This window comes from Cricetulus griseus, chromosome X (genome assembly GCF_003668045.3).
Source record: "Cricetulus griseus strain 17A/GY chromosome X, alternate assembly CriGri-PICRH-1.0, whole genome shotgun sequence".
In the NCBI taxonomy this organism is placed as follows: Eukaryota; Metazoa; Chordata; class Mammalia; order Rodentia; family Cricetidae; genus Cricetulus; species Cricetulus griseus.
In genome coordinates, this window is record NC_048604.1 from 26,981,231 (window position 1) to 26,998,701 (window position 17,471).

Consider the following 17,471-nt stretch of genomic DNA (forward strand, 5'->3'; position numbering starts at 1 on the left):
TTTGTAATAAAGTTACAATTAGAATTAGAATTAGAGCTGAATTAGAGCTTACTTGGTTGAATTATGAAGACTCCTGTGTAAGAGCTACAGATGCCAGCCTTATTCCTGAGAGTAATGGAGAAGATGAATGTATATTCACTGCATAGTTGTAATAAATAACCATTTCCCAGGTGCATTTAAAATATCAATTGATGTACTAAGGTATGAGTTCAAGACAAGTTTGTAATAACTGGCTACTGAGGTTGTTACTACCTTAATATAGCGTGGAGAGTGTTATGTACAGTGTACTACCGAATTAAATGCACTTGATTTCATATACTAATTCCAGTATTATTTACTGATGGTATGACTCTGGGAAAGTTACCTTAGTGTGAGCCAAGTGGTTTCACTTTTGTTCATTATTATTAGGAGTAGATGTTTTATCAATGAAACAGGTTTTCAGATAGTGTGAGTTGCTTTACAGTCCTGGTAAGTGGTAGATGAGAAAAATAGATGGATATGCTACTGCTACTAGTAGTGAAAATAATACCACAAAGCAATGGTTTTTAAACTTGATTGTACATTCCAATAATACAGAGTTTTGCAACTACAGCTTCCTTAAAATGAATCCCATTATCAATTAAATTATATTATATAAATGTGGGAGCTTGGTCATTTCAATATACAGGAAAGTTTAGGAACTGAAAACCAGAACTACGAAATCTTTGTTGTTGCCATTGAAACAGATTTATTGTCATATTAGAGGATTTCATGACCAATTGACTTGGCAGGTGGATTGCTAGGGTCTATAATAGCTTGTCTCAATTCCAGTATAGCAGGTTTTTGAAAGTTTGGTCCCACCAGCTGACCCTTGTGAAAATGAATCCATTTTTACTGTCAAGTGAAAACCCTGCATGTGTGTGTTTTCTAAGCCAGAAAAATGAATATTTTAAAATTTGTGTTTTCATATATTCCATATTTGTATGTGAAAATACTAGATTCTTTCACTATCATAATTTTAACACAACATTCCAGTCTTCCTTGTCCATATATATTACATTGAAACTGTTTTTTAAATGTAATTTTTATATGGTCTTCTTGAAATGCAGTACATTGAAATGAAGTCAATGTTTCATATTCCTGTTCAATAGTAATTGAAATGTAGTGTGCAACCAAAAAGAATTTAATTTTGGTGGCCATGCATCATTATTTATTTGTGTCAAGTCTTATATTCAAAGAAAGCATCAAGGTCTTTTCATGCACACTGATATTGCTCCAGGTCTTTTGTATCATGCTCAATTTTTAAGTCTAATTACAGCAATTTCCATCAATTTATGTTAAATATACCGTTCATTGTGTTATCCAGTTGAAAGTTTTTGAAGACTAATTTTGTCATTGTGATTTTGTAACTAATTTTTTCAAACAAAAATGTAATGTAATTAGAGTAAACCAGCATAGATGGTGATTATAGGATATTTAAAAAGACAGAATCATTTCTTTTTGTTGCTTTGTTTTTAAATAAAGTTTACTTTTCCTATATTGTCTTTGGGCTTTGAATTGTCACCATTCTTTATAGTTTGGAATGGTAGTCAGAAAGAATACACGCTGACACAGGTTCAATCCTTCATGTAGACTAGGACACAGAATTCTACTTAATTATTCTATTGCTCTTTGATTTAGGCAGGTGTAACAATGTAACAAGTGTTATGACCAAGGCTGGCACAGTGGGGCATAGAAATCAAATTGAGAGGTACCATACTTATCCTTGGAGTACAGTGAAGGTTTTCTGGACTGTACAAATTTTAACAACAGTGAAGAAGTGAAGGGAAGAAGAAATGACAAAGTGATATGCTTAGGATATGTTAAAAGTCTTTATCATATTCTTCTTTAAAAATATTGTGTTAAGTATATCACTACTGAAAATCAAATAGGCTTGAAAGACAGATGCTAACAAGAAGGAATAATTATGTATCAGAAATGGACATACTTCCATCCTTGCTAGGCTGTAATGTCCCATAATGGCCTTTTGGACATTATAATAGTTCTATTCATAAAAGTTATAACTTCAAATATCCATCGAGTTGTAAAGTAATAAATAAATGCTGATATATTTATTTTCTTCAGCCCTTTTTGAGACAGAGCCTTGCTATATAGTCTGGATAGGCATTGATATTGTGAGCCTCTTTCTCTGCTATTTTATTTCTTGGATTTGGGTGTGCATCACAACTGCTGGCTGAATTTTATTGAATAATTAGAAGATGTATCTGGAAGTATACGATGTAATAGATATTGCACAAAAAGGTGCAACAATTAGACACACTAATAGAATTGTATTTTTATTTGGTTGAGAAACTAATGGAATAAAAAATTTGAAGGTGTTCATGTTCAATTCAAGATGGCCTAAAAATATCTTGTAAATATATATAAGGATATTAGTAAAATGATCTTTAGTGTAACCCAGATAGAAATTAGAAATTGTTTAATATGGCTTTTAACAGAGAATTAGATCCATCATGGAATTCAGGGGAACTAAGTATAATCATGTCAGTAATGGAAGTAAAAAGAAAATGTACTTACTAACTAATTGAAGTTTATTGCTGGGTTGCATAAATAACTATCACTGTATATATCTTTTGAGCACATAAAATTACAGAACTAATTTTATGGATATCAGAATATAAAATACATGTGTAAATATTTGGATAAGTAATAAACCTAGAATTTGCATAAATGATTGTTTCTATCCTGTGAGAAATGATATAAAGGAACTTAAACATTCAGGAGAAAATATTTGGCAGATTTTGTGTTCATGAGCATTTTTTCATTATCTTCTATAATCTAATTTTATGTTTACATAATTAAAAGGGGAATGAAAAATTATAATTAGACTTGCTTCCTGAAAAATTACAAGATATGTGAAGATCATAAGCTATGTGTGCAGGAAGGCACATTGAAATGTTATGGTGGTTTTAGGACTGTGTAAAGGGGACAAAACTCAAATACAGATGAGCATTGTAAGCAGCTTAATTTAACAGAGAACAGCAAATGATGCTAACATTAAAATTGCAGTTAGCAAGAATGCTCCAAAAAAGCAGGAAAATTGTATTTTTCTTCGAATATGCCCTAGCAGAGTAGTAGGAATGGATAGATACTCATATTGGGTAGCTGCTTGGAGAACCATGGTCAGGCTTTTATGTGGGAACACTATATTTCAGACTCATGACTCCCTAGGTGGTAGATTTGATTCTATCTCCTGCAAGCTATATGAGAGATCTAGGTTTTTTTTTTTTCTGGCTGGCAGGGTGAAATGTCCATCTGCTTTACTGGATTTATTATGATCAAATTCAGTTAAAAAGATGGTTCATGATACCACAACCACAGAGAGACCATTTATTGTATTAAGGCGATTTGTATTTTGACAATGATTGAGCCAAATTGACAATCACAGTGGTCTGTCTTCAAAGTATGAATTGGAGCTGTCAAAAAAAATCACCACGTAAATACTGAGAAATGACACTTAATTTTACACACATCTGAGAAGATGAGATGATTGTTTCTGAGAGACTGGCCAAGTAATTTGTACTAAATAATACTTAGATTTTTTCTTTTCCCCTCAAAACAGAAAAAGAGTCAGTAAAATTTATACTTCTGTTATGTTTTCCATTTTAGCATCCTCTTCAAGACAACTACCATTCACTTTGCTCTTGTTTTTAGAAACCATTTTTTTCTACTTAAGAAATTATATTGTATTGCAACCATGTCCTTTTCTAATATGAACTATGGAAATAGAGATATTTATGTAGGCACAACGAATTTAATATGGACTGCTTATGGTTATGCTTCTGAATCAAGTGTATAACATTAATGATTATAGAACATTTAACAATAATGGAATTGCCTATTATGTGCCATGTAGAAAACTATGTAGTATGTAAAGTTTTATTCTTGCTCCCTTCCAAAATATACTGTTTCTTTACTTTTGAGAAAACAGAAATCACAAAATTAAATAATTTTCCCAGGTCACAGAGTCATTAAGCAAAGTGTAAGTATAAGGATTCAGATAGAAGAAATATGTGGTGTTAACTATTTCCCAGATACTGTCTAAGAACACAAAAAGAAATCAAAGAATAGGTGTGCAATGGAATGGAGATAGATTCCACAGTCTATCTTTCCTTTCTTTGGGTGCTAAATTCAGTCATTTTTACTGCCATTCCTGTGTGACAGTTGGGTTCTTAAATGGTAAGGAAGTTCAGCTGAATTTCCAGTATATCTGTGCTGTTTGTTGGCATTCTTTGATGTTAGGAAGCAAAGCAAGCTCTGCTGGAGGCTTTGTCAGTTGTTTCCTCTCGCTCCATAGACTTATCATTTCAAACTTGCTTACTATTGATGTATAATTGTTTTTATCAGGACATGGTTTCTAAAGCAGCAACTTCAGGGATTTTACTCCTATTTTTCAGCTGGCTCTCCTCTCCCCCACATCCTTTCTCTTAGTTAATGATGTGTGAATGAACATTGAATTCACTAGGGGGGGATCGCTGTTTAAAGTAATCCCGTGGTTCACCATTTTTGTCAAGATAGAATCCAGTAATGAGAATAATCACTCCCAGATTGATGTTTTTGAAATTTGGATGTTTCCTATATTCTTGTCTTAAAGCAGCTCCATCTGGAGTTAGTGTTGAAAGCCCAGATGCCAAGCATAGGAAAGACAAAGGCAAGCTGGAAATGGAGGTTGCTGCATTGGCTTTGAGCATTTCCAGCAGGAAAAGCTGCTCAAGGGGCCACTCCCTCTAGTCACATTACTGAAGGACAAGTTAGTATAAGAGACAACTGAGGAGAGAGCTTTGTGTTGACTCCCAAAGTGAGTATGAAATCAGCTCCCTCATAGTAAAGGCAAGACTTGAATTTGATTATAAAATACCTTTTTCTAAGATGCCCTTTGCTTCTTGGAACCGTAAAATAGGTAAGCATGGATATTCTGCATAGAACATGAAGGGAGACACTATTTACCACCATTATTCTATCCAAAGCACTGTTATTTAGTCAATTTTGGATGCAAGTTGTTAAAGTCAATCTCATGGGGGAAGGGTTGCAAGTCACCTAAGGTCATGGACTACTAAGTGACAAAGGAAAACTCTCAGGCATGTTCACCATAATAGACTACAGCAACATTTCAAAGGAGATTTGAAAAATGATGTACTTATGATTGAAAACTCAACCAATAGAATATAAGTGATGGCTGAAAGTTCTTCCACCCTAATAAGGATTAAAAGCTAAAATCAATTTAGTACTTACTAAGGGCTATGCTCTGGATAAAGTATTTTACATTCATTATCTCATTCAACCCTTACAGCTATACTTTGAAGGGGCTAAAGTCTAGGGGGAAAGCAGACAATAATCAAATAATCTCATAAATAAATTAAAATTGCAAGTGTGATAAGTCTTAAAAATAGCTACATAAATGTATAATTAAGGGGATTGCTCTAGTCATAAAGATCAAGAAAGCTCCCTTGAGGGAGGGAGTAGGGGTGGGGAAATGCCTGTTGAAAGCTTAAAGGGAAAGAAGTATAGGGCTTTTGGGAAACTGAATCTCTGCCAGTGTCACAGGGAAAGCAAAATAAACATAGGTCTGGAGTATGCAAATGTTGGGAGTAAGGAAAGGTGGCAAGTAAGGAAGGCTATCAGGCTATAAGAGGTAGGAACACTGTGTGAAAGGGGTATGACTTATTCAGTTTTGAGGTGGTTAATCTGGTTGATTGAAGAACATATGGGGTGTAATCCTTTTCCATTGCACATATGAATGAAAATTTCAAAAACAAAATTATAAATAAAAAGAACACTAGAAGAGAATAGATGAAAGGACACAATTTAGGCAATACTTATATTTATTCGGACAAAAGGTGATCATGATATCTTCAACCAGGTACCTGTGGTGGAACTGGAATGAATCTGATCAGTTCAAGAAACTTTTAAGTGTCTATATGGAACCAGTCTTGGTGGCATAAGATATTCTGGGATTATGCTACTAATATCCTGCTTTGGACTTAATTTTGTCTGTCAAAATTCATATTATGATCCTTTTACTCCTAGCTTGATTTAATTATTTAAAGAGATAATTAAGTTTCAATGAGGTCACATCCTGAGGCTCTAATACAGTAGGTGTGATATGCTTCAAAGAAAAAGGAAAAGTCTGGAGCCTTGGCTCGGTGGATAAAGCTCTTGTCTTGCAAGCAGGAGGACCTGAGTTTTGACCTCCTAGCGCCTAACTAAAGCTAGATGTGGTTGCATCTGGAGTTCTGTTACTCTTACAATAGAGAACAGGTGGAGGCAAGTGAATCCCTATCCCTTATAGGCAACCTACTCTGGTGTATGCAGTTGTGAGCAAGAGTTCTCGTCTCAAAACAAAGCAGGTAAGGACTACAATCGAAGTTGTTCTCTGGATGTATCATGCATGTGCCCATGTTCACAAATATGTACACACGAGTGAGTCTACATACATGAACATGTGCTGTATCACATTTTATCACATACAGATAAAAACAAAGAAGAGACATTAAAAATGATGGGTTTTTTGTTTTGTTTTTAAGAAAATGGCCATGTTTAAGACAACTTAATCTCAGACATCCAGACTTTCATAATTGAGAAAAATAAATTGCCTATCACTTAAGCCACCCAGTCTGTAGTATTTTCTTATCATTGCTGAAGCTAATACCCATCCTGAGATTTCATATTTGCATAATTGGTTAGCTATGATGGTGGTAGCAATGAAGGGGTTGGTATGAAAAATGAAAAATATTTTTTACTTAAAAAGTGTAAACATACAAAATAAGGCCTGGATTCAGAGCCAAAGATGAAGAAATTGAGATTGAGAAGAATTTACAATCACTCTTACATGTCCACAAACTGAAGTCTGTATGATTCTGAACCCTAAATTATTAATCAGTATTTTATGATACGGTAATAGGACAGAAAAAATGTGTCTACTTTAGGCCTTGGAATGAAATTATGATTTGCATTTTCAAGAGCAAGTTCCCAGTTTAATCATGTAATGTAAAAGAAAAGTAATTTGGACAATAAATACCATATCATTTGTTAATACTGTGCTTAAAACCAGAATCTGAACTTGCTTGGCTTCAGACACATATCTCAGAAGCAAACTTGGCTGTTATCCACAGAGGAGCTGGACATCTGCCTTCTCATTACTTAAGATTTCCCATATTGTGGCTAACCAATGTTAACATGTTTACGACCTATGAAGTTTCCTCAAGCTCTAGAGGCTATGTTCCAAAGACATAGCTTCCATGTATTGATTCAAAAACTAAAATAACGAAGAATGGAGAGATACTATGCTAACTATTTCCCTTCACACTCTGTCCTTCTCTCCCTGCCTCCTTCGCACATGTATTTCACCCCCAATAGGGTAAAGAGCAAGTATTAGAAGAAAGTAATTCAGATAAAATACAAAGATTGTAGGATTACTTAATAAGGCAAATGAATACTTTCATAGGCTAACAAAAGCTAACGAAATATTGTTTTGATATTTTGTACTTTTATCAAAACATATCAAAGTTTTATTTCATTTTCTCCATAAAGATAACAAAAAGTATTGACTTTGTACTTAATGATGTAGTATTATTTTGAATCTGAATTTCATCATGGATAAAACATTGTTTTTTCAATGCTCAGGTATATAAAAGACCAACTACATTTTTTATATAGCAGTAGGAGAGAAAACCCTAAACAGACCCTTCTTTAGTGAAGTGATTTGTCCATGGAGACCTTATAACGAGATGAACCTGGTCAGCAAGTTTTCACTTGGTCATTCCTTAAACTTTACTTTCTTCCTAACTCAAATACTCAGAACCATATTTAAGTATTTGTCTGTTTTTATTTTCACTGGGCAAATACTTTAGGATACTGTCATTATCTTCAGGCCCCTGGGGTCCACCAATTTCATTCTAAAGCTTTTGTTCTTGCTCCATATGGAATTGACTTTTGTGTTCTTCTTAATAACTTTATTTTTCTCTTTCATTCTTTGCTATCTTGGCTGTTAGTATTGTCTGTCATCTCTGAATTCTTATTGATCTTCTTATTTCTAGGCACCTGTCTTTAGCTTTGTCCAGATCTGGTGGAATATAGGCTTGAACTGTTTGTGGGGCATCATAAATCACTTTTATCTTGACATACATTTTTAAAAGAAACACTTAGGCATAGAACTGACATTTAAACTAACTGCAATGTTAACTTTCCCCAGCTATTAGGCTTTCAGAAGGATATTGTTTGACATTGTGATGTCTTACTTTAAATCTTTCTACTCTAATGTCTCTGGGGCATGCAATTCTCAACGTAACTCTTGTACATTAGGAACTGAATTTCCTAGACTACCCCAAATTATAATTATACAGAAAACTCTTCATTTATGTATGGTCTGGACTTACCTACCACTAGATGATGAAAGCTAATTGACACCATCATCATTGGTAATAGAGGGGGGTAATGACAATATCCTCCATTCTGTTGTTTAGGAAACATTTTAGTCTATTTAGCTACATTTAAGTCTGTTTACTGTCCTGACTTGAAATAAGTAACTTTAGTGGCATTAGGCACATAAATAGGGATTTTCCTTCCTTCCTCCCTTTCTCCCTCCCTCCCTTCCTCCTTTCCTTCCTTCTAAAACCATCTCCATCACTGCCTTAAAAATTTGACTTACTAAGCAGAAAAGTATATGAAGTATGTGATCACATCATTTTTAAGAAGATAGAGGTATAACATATTACTAAAATGTTCATACCATCTTTCAATAACAGAGTACTCAGCTGTGGTTGTATTTTATCACATAGATGGAGGTTAATTGAGAGATATATTAGAAAATGAAAGGTCACAAAAATGATTGTCACCCCAGCTGCCACATCCTGTTTTCCAATACTTATCATGACATCCTTGTCTACTGAGGATAGACAAGACCAAAGAATTCTGTTTGATACCCCAAACCAGGCAGCAACTATCAATAGAACAAAGTTGGCTCGTGAGATGAGACCAATTATTCTTTTCCACCTTTATAGAAAATAGATCCTTTTCTCCTACAATATATTCTTACCACAGTTCTTCCCCTCATCCATTTCCACCCAGATCCTCTTCCTTTCTTTCTGTCATTTGAAAAGAACAGGCTTCAAAGAGGTAAAACATCACAAGATAAAATATAGTCAGAGAAAACAAAAATGATCGCATCAAATTTAGAGAAGAAGAAAATGAGTACTAAGAGAAGTCAAAGGAATCAGAGGTCTGCTTCATTCATGAATTCAGAAGTTCTATCAAAATCTTTAACTGAAATTTTAATACATATGCAGAGTATCTGATGCTGGCCTATGTAAGCCCTGTGCTTGCTGCTTCAGTTTCTGTGAGTTCATATTGTTTAGTTGTTTCAGGGGGCAGTATTCTCCTGGTGCCCTCCATTCTCTGACTCTTACACTCCTTCAGCCTCCTCTTCCATAGAGTTCCTTGAGCCTGGACAGGAGAAATTTGCTGGAAACACCCCACTTAGAGTTGAGTGTTCCAAGGTTGGTCTCTCATTGTCTCTTGTCTGTCTGTCTGTCTGTCTGTCTGTCTGTCTGTCTGTCTGTCTCTCTCTCTCTCTCTCTCTCTCTCTCTCTCTCTGTGTGTGTGTGTGTGTGTGTGTGTGTGTGTGTGTGAGTGTGTGATCTTAATGTGGGTCTCTGTATTTGTCTCCATCATCTTCAGGAGGAAGCTTCTATGATGATGGCTGAGTAGAGCAGAATGTCATTAAGAATAATTATATTTTTTTAAAAAGAGCAGTACTATTGGTTTTCACCCCAGAACTTTGGGCTACCTAGTCTCTGGTTCTTGGTCACCCAAGTAGTTTCAGGTATGAGTTCCATCTCATGGAGTGGGCCTTAAGTCAAATCAGACATTGGTTAGTTATTCTCACAGGCTTTGTGCCACCATCACCCAAGAATGTTTTGCAGGCAGGACACATTGTAGATCAAATTCTGGTGGTTGATTTAGTGTTTGTGTTTATCTCTTGGTAGCCATAAGAGTACCTTCCTATATAAAAAACAATAGAACATAGGGGTGAAAGTACTATGTAGGCAACATCTTGTATTCTCCATGTTCAATGAGTTGTGCCGGTGTTGTCTTCAGCAGTAGAGCTTTCCTGTAAGTTTACAGAAAACAAACTTGTCTTGGCAATAGTCTGGAGTACCTGAGGATTTCCATAGGACCTCCTTGGGCATCAAGTCATTTGGATATAACACTTCATGTACTGCAAGCTTCGTTTTGTGAGAAGAGATGAACAGTTCAGATACATTGCCCCCATTATTTGAAGACTTCATTACAACCAGCTTAATATAATTTAGGAAGTTTCCATTGCACTAGGTTTCCATACCCCCCTCAGATATCTCTCAACTCTAGCTTTCTCTACCCACATTACCTCACCCTCCCTACTTTATCCTTTTGCTCCAGTTTCCTTTGCCCCTAGTTCACCCATGAAATACATTTTATTTTCCCCTACCAGGGAGATCCATGTGCCCCACCCCCAGAGTCTCTTCCTCTATAACTCACCTGTCTGGGTCTATGGATTATAGCTTAGTGGTATTCACTGCCTTTACAGATAATATCCACATATAAGTGAATACATACCATATATATCTTTGGTGGTATGGATTACCTCACTCAGGGTGATTTTTCTAAGTTCTGTCCATTTATCTGAAAATTTCATAATGTGATTTTTTTGAACACCTGTGTAATCCTTCATTGTGTAAAGGCACATAATTTTCTCTATCAACTTTTCTGTTTAAGAACATCTAGGATGATTCTAATTTCTGGATAATTTGAATAGAGCATCAATGAGCATATTTAAGCAAATGTCCTTGTCGGAGGAGGAAGCATCCTTTGGGGATATTCCCAAGAGTAGTGTAACTAGATCTTGAGGGAGATCAATTCCCATCTTTTGGAGGAAATGCCACAGATTTCCATACAAGTTTGTGCTTCCACCAGCAATGGATGAGTGATGGGGGACATCCTTCTGTGTATGTTTATCTTATTGATTGTTGAATAAAGCACTGTTTGGCCAATGAGGCAGCAAGTTAGGTGGGACTAGGAGTCAAGGAGGATTATGTTAAATGTAGTAAAGTATTGTGATACAGGCAGGAAGTGACCTAGCAGGCAGATTCAGAATATAAGCAGGGACAAGCAGGAAGTCGTTCTCTTACCCCTCCTCTCTGTGTTGTCACCATGAGATCCTGAGAATTATGGATGCATGCCGCCAGCATCCTCAATCAGATAAATCTTCATAAAATATATAGGTTAATAACTATGGTTCATACTTTAGATAGAGCAAGCACATACAAAATCCTTTTCATTGGCCAGCATCATTGTACCTAATATTAGATTCTGTGTGTTATTTCAGGTGCCCACGTGGCAGCGGGGCTCGGGCGGCTTGGCAGAAAGATTTATTGTTACAGATGAGTGTTCCCCTTGCTCCATATCCTCCCCAACATGATCTGTCCCTTGTGTTATTGATCTTAGACATTCTGATACGTATAAGATTGACACAGAATAATTCTTGAACAGAACACCATTAGTACAGGCACTTTGACGAACAATTAATAAATGGGACTACATGAAGCTGAAAGCTTCTGTAAGGTAAAAGACATCATTATTGAGACAAAATGGCAGTCAATAGAATGAGAAAAATTTTTTATCAACTCTACATCTCATAGACGAGTAATATTCAAAATATCTAAAGAACTCAAGAAAACTAGATATCAAAAATTCCCACAAACAATCCAATTAAAAATGGAGTAAAGATCTAAACAGAATTCTCAATAGCAGAAATTCAAGTGGCTTTGAACCTTAGCTATCAGGGAAATGCAAATAAAAACCAACTATTCTCATTATGTAACTGAAAGCTCTTTCAGTTTTTCCTCATGGTAGTTTTGCAGTTTTCAATTGGGAATCATGAACACTTTATTTTACAAGTTAATAAGAAAAATACCTGACAAAGAAGAAAAGGGCTACTATGGGATAGAGAGAAGATGAATTATAGAGAGCCAATAAAATCACCTAAGGCATGAATGCACTTACATGTAGATTTCTTACATGAAAACACTTAAGTTATCTTTCAGGTAAAGTTCATAGAACCTAGTAAAGGACCTTCTGAAAATAGCTTCTAATTGTATGGTAGCATAATGCCAGTATCCATTGCTGTGAATATGCTGAATTCTGAACCTACAATGGAAAAAATGATCTGTAGAGTGGTGACCATCTATCTTTACCTGCACAAAAGAACCCCAAAATTTTGCCTTTTGCTCTTCAATCAACAAACAGCTTTCCCCCTCTCTTCTTATAGATTTCCTCAAAACTAGTCAGTTAGTATAAGAGCTTTTCTTCCACCAAACTCTGGCTTCCTTGCTGAGCACAATAATGGTCTTTCATCTTATAAAACCTGGTCCATTATACATCAAAGGGTACTTTTATAATTGAGACTTAAAGGAGTACCCAATTATTGCCCAAATGACTTCATTGTGTTCCTCAGGCCTATTCTTTCTGAGTCACCTTTTTTTGTTACAGCTATCTCAGCTGCTAGGAACAGAGGGCCTTTCAGGAAGGTCTCCATGATGGAAACTGAAAGGTTACCTCAAGTAATAAAAACTTTGTGAATGACACTAGGGTCTCCTTATAGAACCAAACCTATGATAATGGCCAACAGAAACAGTTTTTTAAAAGACTATTTGCCTGTACTTCCTCTATTATAGCTATTATCCTTCCACTGTATAATACAGAAGCTCTCATCAGTGCCTCTAGAACAGAGTGTAAAATGCTGGTCAACCTTTTCTTCTACAGTGTAGTCACAATGGATATATTCTTTTCTTAATTTACCATAAGCTATCTATCTGATTGAACTCACAAGGTGGCAGGTAGTAGAATGTGGTATAAGGGTGCTGTAAGGATGTCAAGAGTAGGGACTATGGCCTAAAATTCTGGTAGCAACTTGTCCACAAGTCTGTCCAAGGTTATAATCACAGCTTATATGCATGTCAGGAAGCAAGCCTGAGTTCAGTTTCATCACTAGTACTCTACAGTCTTTGCCTAGAAGTAGTATACCACTTCTTAAATTAGGGGTTTCTAATCTTACTAATGTGACACAAACAGCTCTGATAACCACATTTAATTACTTCTTGAGGGTAGACACAGAGGACCTTAGGAAAATAGAAACATATCTAGAGACAATGAAGGGGAATAACTGGCATTACCCCCGATTAGCTCAATGGTAAAAAGAAGAGAATGTATTGTCTAGAATATGAGGTTATTATTAAGGGAAGACTTGTGAAGTCATTCAACATTTTGTAGGGAATAGGTTTAGGTAAAGTAAGCAGGCACACACAGGGAGGTACCCTTAGTAGAACATAAACTGTTAAGCTGGATCAATGGCTCAATGCTTCAAGTCCTTGTCATATATCCATGAAGATCAGAGTTGAAATGCACAGTACCCATGTAAATACTGATGCATGTAGCTGCCTGCCAGAAGATGCAGAGAAGTCATCCCTAGGGAAAGATGGCTAAGTGCATTTGCCATATTGGAAAATTTTGGATTTAATTGAGAGACCCCCAAATAAAATAACATGGTGGACAACAAAGGAAGAATGCAACTGATATCAACTTTGGGCTCTCCATGAATGCACATAGTCATGCACCTGAAAACATACCACAGGTGAGTCCACACATATTTACACATGCTTACACATGTCACACATACTTAAGTATTAGCAAAACATAGCTTCTTCCTATGTTTGTCTGTCTATCTCATCTTGAACTATTGAGTAGCTTAGAGGAGAATCTTTTAGTGACTATGTGCACAAAAATATGTAGAGCCTGAGGATGGTAATCACCTGAGTTGAACTGACAGGGTATACTTTATGGGCATTAAAACAAGAGCTTTTATGTTTGTCCATCCACTCAATTCAGGCCCCTGTACTGAGAAGGTCTGCAGAGGAGCTGGACTTGCATTCTTTTCACAAAGGGAGCCAAACATGGGTGTCAGAGTTTATTTACATCTCAAGAGCAAGTTACCAGTGGAGTAAATGTAATCACTGTAATTTGGAGTGGGCCTAATTAGCACATTTGTTAGTAACTAAAGGAACTTTACAATTACATCTGCATTAATGAATAATATCCTGAGTGTTCATAGGGAGGCTGCGAATAAAATCAAAGCTGCTGCTAATGGATAACCAGGACTCCAACTGCACATGAAGCTTGATGATAAACAAACATCCTATCCTTTCACCAGGGCAAAGCTACTATGGTTTGTGTTCATATCTTATTAAACATCTTCCTTGAAGCCTAGGGCATGATATATATTTTCAAACTAACTCAGTGACCAGGCAACAGTAGCATGTTTGTATTATTAACAATGTTTACTGTGGCAGTTTAACCAATCATAGATACAGGGAAATATAAAACAATCACAAATTTTATAATTAGAAAGAATTTAATGGGTTTCCCTTAAAAGCCAATGTTATCTGGGTTTCTGAAGGCACTTGCTATTTAAGGATGTACTATTTTTTATTATGATTCTCTACTGGGAAATGACCCATTTTTAAAGCTAATGTCAGAAGCAAATGAAGAATAAATTTATCAAGAATGCAATAGATCTGATTTGACACATGAGAAGGGTATAATATTTAAATAGAAAAAGAAAATAATTTTCCATTTGCAGATTAGTAATAAGGGAAAGGCTAATATTTTATAGACTCAGAAATAGTACATTACAAGTCTTTTGTGTCAGGACTGAAAGGTTAAATACATTTAATCTCTGAAATATTTTACAGAATATTTATGAGGGCAATCAATATCATGCTTATGTAACTGGGAATAGGGAAAGAAAAGAAGGGATCATTGTTGTTTCAGCACAGCAAAGCCAAGGATCGAAGAATGGAGAGAAACTGTTGGAGAAGCGCAAGGGTACCAGTAAAAAGGCCGTGATTAGTACTGTGAGTTGGTTTCCTGCCTATTGTGCAAAAGGTTTGGACAGATCTCAGCTCACTGTAACAATTCCCTAATGGCAAATGCTGCTATTGTTACTTGCATTTCCTTTCCAAGCAGCATGCACACTTCCAACCTCTTCTCTTTTTATATAAAAAAACAAAACAAACAAACAAAAAAACAAAAAACTTCTGATCTCTCATAAAAGAATTTCTTTCTGTGTTGCTTTATTATTTATTAGTTCATTTTGAATTTATTAGTTCTTTGAGAGTTTTGTACAATGTATTTTGATTATCCTCACTTTGTTTCCACAAACTTTTCCCAGATCCATCCACCTTCCTGACCCACCCAAGTTTTTGTGTCTTTTTCTTTCCTTTTATATCTCTTAAGAGCAATTTCTACTGCCCCAGGTCTTTCCCAATTTACCCCCATTCCCTTCTCAGCCAAATTTGTGTCCTTTCCCCCAAAAGCCCTTCAAGACTCCTTTGTGGTGCTGAAATAGTGTCTAGTGCATGGGCTTCATTGGCACATCACTAACTTATCAGGGAGATTCTTCGAGAAAACTGTCTCTTCTTCTCTCAGCAGTCGACAATGGTCAGTAACTTCACAGTTATGGTAAGATTTTGTACTCAGTTCCCCTCTCCACTATAGGATTTGTGCATGTCATCATAATTGCTGTGAGTTTATGTGTGTAGGTGCCCTGTTGTGTCTGGAAAATGTTTCCTTGTAGTCACTACATCTGGCTCTTACACTCTTTTTGGCCTCTCTCCTGAAATGATCTGTGAGGCTTAAGAGAAGTAAGTGTGTGTGTGTGTGTGTGTGTGTGTGTGTGTGTGTGTGTGTGTGTGTGTGTGTGATGTTCCCATTATGGTTGAGCATCCTGTAGTCCCTTAGTCTCTGGGCGTTGGCCAGTTGTGAGTCTCTGTGTTAATCATGTACACACATGTATCTATAACCTACTGAGTCCAATTAGTTTTCTCATATGTTCAGGGCTGACCACTTCGGACTGGACAGGTTCTGTGAGAGCTTGTCCCTGGAGGTGACTGACTTTTCCTGTATCAGTAGTCATTAACCTCCTGTAGCTTTTCATCTAAGGGTGGAACCATGTGAAATTTTCTTGGCACATTGACTGGTGTTTTCATTATGCTGGCCCTGTTCAGACAATCATATTGTTGAGAGTTCATGAGCGCATATTCTCTGTCAAGTTTAGGGCACATGATTCATCCACAGGTGCCATGGGCCTCTGGATTTTAGAAGCTTTGCACCTCATCTTCCATAATTTTCTCTAAGGTTTGAGGGTTGTATTACAGATGGACCAGTTGGAGGTCAGCATCATGCATTTACAAGTTCTTTGCATTTTGACTACCTGTGTATCTCTTTAATAACCACAATCTGTTGAAAAAAAGAAGCTTCTTTGATGAAGGGAGAAAGCTACATTTATCTGTGAGTATAATGATAGATATTTAAAAAAGAAACTATACTGTTTTTAAAAAGTAGCAGTAGTAGGTTCTCTTCTTAAGTAAATGACCTCTTCAGCCACAAGCAGTTGTCTGGGTTTACAGTAATCACTATGAATTCCTTTCCACTGAATGTGCCTTAAGTCTGTTTAGAGGGTTGTTGGTTCCCTGTGATGTAAGTATCACTGTTCCACACTTGGGAATATCTTGCCATGCCAGTCATATTGATTCACATACTTTACAGCTAGATAGGACAATTGGTGACTGATTTTTGTGTCACATTTTCTGACACTATGAAAACCATTGCTTAGGAAATAGGGCTTCTAGATCATTTTCAGCTTGACACCTAGAAGTCACATGTCCAAAGTGTATGATGTTGTTATAATAATAGAGCCTTACATTCATTGTGGGAGACAAAAACAATTGACTTCATTTTCCAACCACTCAGGTGTAGGCTGTTTGTGCATGGTACCAGGAGTTTTTGATAGATATTCAGTAGCTCTCATTGGGACCATTATTACCCAAGTGACAACTTCTTTACATTATGTATGTATGTACACATGTATACATACATATTATATGGAATTTTAAGCACAAGATAACATTACTCCTTCTGTCTTTTCAGACTTCCTATTTATCCTTTCTTCCCTCCCTTTTCCACACATAATACCCACCTCCATGGTTCCCATTTTTTACTTCAGAGCATCTGTATCCTGCTTTTAGCTACTTTCGAGCTCCCCTCTCCTTGGTCCCTTTTCACTTTCCTGATTTCTATGGTTCTTGAAGATTATATACTCACACCCAAAGATTTGGAACTGAGAACCACAATAGGATAGAATATGGAACATTTGTCTTTCTGAGCCTCTGTTACTGCACTCCATACAATATGTTCTAGTTCCACCCATTTACCTGAAAATTTGATGGTTTCGTCATTTTTTATGTTTAGAGATTCATAAAATGCCACTGTGTATAGGGACTGCATTTTCATTATCCATTCATCTTTTGGTGGGCATTTAGATTGTTTCCGGTTCCCAGCTA